The sequence below is a fragment of the Pseudochaenichthys georgianus genome, chromosome 3, assembly GCF_902827115.2.
Source record: "Pseudochaenichthys georgianus chromosome 3, fPseGeo1.2, whole genome shotgun sequence".
NCBI classification, from domain to species: domain Eukaryota; kingdom Metazoa; phylum Chordata; class Actinopteri; order Perciformes; family Channichthyidae; genus Pseudochaenichthys; species Pseudochaenichthys georgianus.
The window spans coordinates 2,283,343-2,287,667 of record NC_047505.1 but is presented as its reverse complement, the minus strand read 5'-3'; the positions used below and the strand labels follow the sequence as shown (position 1 = coordinate 2,287,667).

Sequence of the window (4,325 nt, the reverse complement as noted above, 5' to 3'; positions counted from 1 at the left end):
TTGTGGTCCTGATGGAGAGAGGTTCTGGTCCTGATGGAGAGAGGTTCTGGTCCTGATGGAGAGAGGTTCTGGTCCTTATGGAGAGAGGTTCTGGTCCTGATGGAAAGAGGTGTTGGTCCTGATGGAGAGAGGTTCTGGTCCTGATGGAGAGAGGTGTTGGTCCTGATGGAGAGAGGTGTTGGTCCTGATGGAGAGAGGTGTTGGTCCTGATGGAGAGAGGTGTTGGTCCTGATGGAGAGAGGTTCTGGTCCTGATGGAGAGAGGTTTTGGTCCTGATGGAGAGAGGTTCTGGTCCTTATGGAGAGAGGTTCTGGTCCTGATGGAGAGAGGTGTTGGTCCTGATGGAGAGAGGTTCTGGTCTTGAGGGAGAGAGGTTCTGGTCCTGATGGTGCGCAGCCTCCAGCCAGAGGGTTGTGTTGAAGGCAGAGCTGAAGTCCACAAACAGGATCCTGGCATAGGTTCCTGCTGTGTCCAGGTGCTGGAGGAGGAAGTGAAGTGATAACTATTAGTAAACCATAATGATGGATGTTATTATCAGGGCATTGATTATTTCATAAGTTTAGAAGGGGGGGAACATAGTCTAACAACAGTTAGCTTTTGTTAATTTTACCTCGTGACAAACTTGTGAGACTTGTTTCTGAAATCCCTTTCTCTTAAAGTGAATAAATAAAAAATAAAACAATGGAGGTGACCCTAAAACTAACCACTGGATTGCTTGTCTAACATGACCTAGTCCATAAGTGAGGTAAGGGTGGGAACAATCAAACACACCCTCCCAGGCACTACGTGTTAGCGAAGTACAACTGGGATTTCGAAGAGGAAGATATGCTTGCTCAATTCTTAATAATAAAGAAAAACCAACAAATTGAGCACTTGAGTTTTCATTAGCAGCGCCTAGCTACAGCTGTGGAGCTTCGGTCAATACCACTAATGCCCCTTTCACACCAGCGCCTTTTCAGCTCCGGCTCGGAGCTAGAGCCTGAAAAGCGCCGGGTTTTCCTGTTCACACCGCAGCAGCGCCGGCTCTTAGCTCCGGAATCCGCTTCATTTCCAGCTCCAAAAAATTGTCGGTCCAGAGGCAAGAGCTTTGGAGCTAAGAGGCGACGTCGCTTACGTCTCTCTTACGTCGAGGCGTGCAGGAAACTAAACCCACCTCCCCTAAACATGGGTCGACTGTTATGCCTGCCTACAAGCAGTAGTGCTTATAAACACACTTTATAAAGTCAGGCAACACTAACCAGGCTTCGTGTGATTCTGTTTATTTGTACCTTACTTTGACCATCCGTTCGCTGTTATCGATCATTGTGGAGAGAGGCAGACGTGTTGTTTTGTATTATTGCAGCTATCGGATGCAAGTAGTCAGTTTAGCTTCGGTTGCTATGGTAACATCACCCGTTTTATACCAGAGAAACTTTCATAACAGCGTTGTGATACCAAACAGTGTCAATTCAGACTGACACACATTCACTTAGGCTAAGGGGAACTGGGGATATGCATCAGCTGCTTGTGTGAGTCGGACAGTGAATACTTTAGAGCGGCCGCTGCAGTGTGAGCTAACCGGGAGCTAACGGGAGAATAAACTCCCGTGGAAGAGCAGCCAATACTGCAGCGGTCGGTAAATTCTGCAGAAACACATTAATAAACAATGAACCACGGCACTCTGGAGCAAAGCATAAGGTTGGAGAAGTCGTTATTCAATTTATTCTGGCTTCATGTGATTAAAAGCAACACGATCATCGACACGACGCAGTTGTTGTTGTGAGCGCCGTAATTGCTGCCGTTGGGGAGCAAATCAGCGATGTAAACGGTGACGTCATGACGCAGCAGGGGCAGCTCTGGAGCGCCAGTGGGCGGTGTGAACAGAGCGGGAGCTGAAAAGGGAAACCGGAGCTGAACCAGAAAAGCTCCCGCTCGGAGCTAGAAACTGAAAAGCGCTGGTGTGAAAGCCGCATAACAGTCTATTTCCTTAAAATGGTACATATCGATGAATCTATATTTTCATCTTCAGGTGATTAAATCTGCATAATGTCCCTGTACAATAAGATTCAAGCATTTTGTAATCCAGTGAGGAAATTCAAGACCAGTAAATATTGATTGATTAAACAACACTAAATAAAATGTTAGTGCTTTCTTCAAACTCAGACTCTCTGCTGCGGCTGTACCTCAAAGACAACACAATTGTCTTATGATCTTTGTTGAACAAGGTCTGATTGTCCTGTACATGTACAATGTGGGGTATTTTTAAATACTTTACTAAACCACATTCAATACTATGTTAGACACAAGTTAGTTATTACTCACATATCAAAGTCTTTTCATCTCCAAGATGGAAGAATAGCTGGGTGCTGCCTGGAGAGACTGATGAGGGACACAGGCTGGCGTCAGCAGCTTTCCACACAAAGCCATCACATCTTCTCTTCCATAGTCCTCGCTGTCCACTGGTGCTCTGTAAAAAGAGTGAACATCACAGCCGTCATGTTAACCCTTTGTTACACAACAACATACAACCAACATGTGTCAAAAGTGACCCGAATTAGTTTTAATTGTAAATATCTTTGCAATAAATTACTTTAACCATTCAGGATTCCAGGTATTCCTCAATTAACCTGTTTTGGATCAACACCAATTTGTATTTTTCCCTTTCTTACTTTTTGAATAAAAATCATGTTTGTATCACTACACTTCTAAGGCACAACATGGGTCAAACATTACCCGTATTATTTTTGCTATGTTATTTCATGCATGGCTGAGTGTTTCTTTACTATACATTTTCAAAAATAATTAATTTTAGCAGTGATTTGGACCAAGCATGTATGATGTAGTAATACAAAAAGTATTTTAGTTCACACAGTGTGACATTAGCTAGTCATGTTAGCTTGTAATATATAGAGCAGAGCTAACTAGCAAGTTAGCCAAACGTTAGCGGTTAGCTGTTTATGCTAGCTGTTACTGAACATTAACACACTAGATTCCGCTGTAAGAAAGCTGTGAAATTTTACATTAAACTTGGCGACAACATTGTGACACCCCGCTGCATGTTTATGTGTAATTCTCCCGTTTTGAAGAAGAGAGGGTGGGGGGGCAGCACTGCAATAAACTGTAAGCTAACGTTAGCAGCCACCTGTTAAGCCAGTTTTTCCGGGCGCAACATCTTGCAAGAAACAGCATGTCAGGGCTTCTTAACATTTAACAACCTATTAATGATGAATACCAACTTAACGGGAAGAAACTCAGCTAACTAGAAGAAGAAACGTAACCTTAAATAAAAAATAAAACATTCACAAACTAAGGATTATCTAAATACATATTTAACTCCATTACAGTTGCAGGACTCACCAGATCTCAAGTCTTCTGTTCTTTGTTGACGTCCCGATGCTCATATTTAACGTGTAAAACGATCCCGATATAAATCCATAAAATCCTGCAGCAGACATACAGACAGCTGTAGCTCGCAGGAGGAGACCCACTCAAACTGACGTGGATGTTTCAAATGTGAACGACAGGCGCGGACAGTTCTCATTGGCAGGTTTCTTCGATGACGTTTATATTAACCAATCAGGAGTGTTGTGGACTCATTCCAAACATGCCTGACTTGTCTGCCGTGTTTTGGCTGAATTCTATTTCAATTGCCGTAGCTCTGGCTGTCGGCCAGAATCCGAAAACCATACATTATACTGTAAAACTAAGGCTTATTACTGTGTATTGACCAATGGGAGAAAAAAAAACAGCAACATAAATAAAACAAGGATAACTGTGACTTGTTGAGTAAATAACAGTGTGTGTTTTAAACCTTGATCCTCCCCGCAGAAATGTCTCCACTTTCTATCATTTTAATTTGTTTTAATGATATTGTCAACTGTAGATGTTTACAATATAGTAAGTTAGGAATTTAATGAGAACATATTTATTTACTTTTGTTTCAACATTGGATATTTTGTGTTTGTGGTGGATTCAATCGAATATTGAGAAAATTATGTATGTAAAAAGGTTTTAATTACATTTTACGTTTTTTTTAGTTGACGCTTTTTTTTACAGTTTTATGATTACCTTAAAATTACAAAGAAAATCTTAAAGTCTTATAATAGTAATACACTTTTATATTACGAGTTACATATTTAATTACAGATAATACTTTTTATTTGACGTACATCTGCATTTATTTTCTGAAAGTGCAAAAATACTGTAAATATTATATAGTAAATTTACTGTAAAAAAAAAGGAAATAAACGTTATTTGTGGTTATTGTCAAAATACTGAAAATAATGTTTTGGGTTGTTAATTTATAGTTAATATCTGCCATTTTACAGGATTTTGCAAGTTATTTA

General features: G+C 40.7%; 1 long non-coding RNA gene across 1 annotated transcript; it reads right to left on the bottom strand.

Annotated features, from left to right (window-relative positions):
* Positions 1–374: 374 nt before the first annotated feature.
* On the bottom strand, positions 375–3,467 carry LOC139432965 (uncharacterized). The gene is made up of 3 exons (XR_011642534.1): positions 3,337–3,467; positions 2,302–2,446; positions 375–478 (listed from the first exon to the last, which is right to left on the bottom strand). It is a non-coding gene; the product is annotated as an uncharacterized lncRNA (long non-coding RNA).
* Between the last annotated feature and the right edge of the window lie 858 nt (positions 3,468–4,325).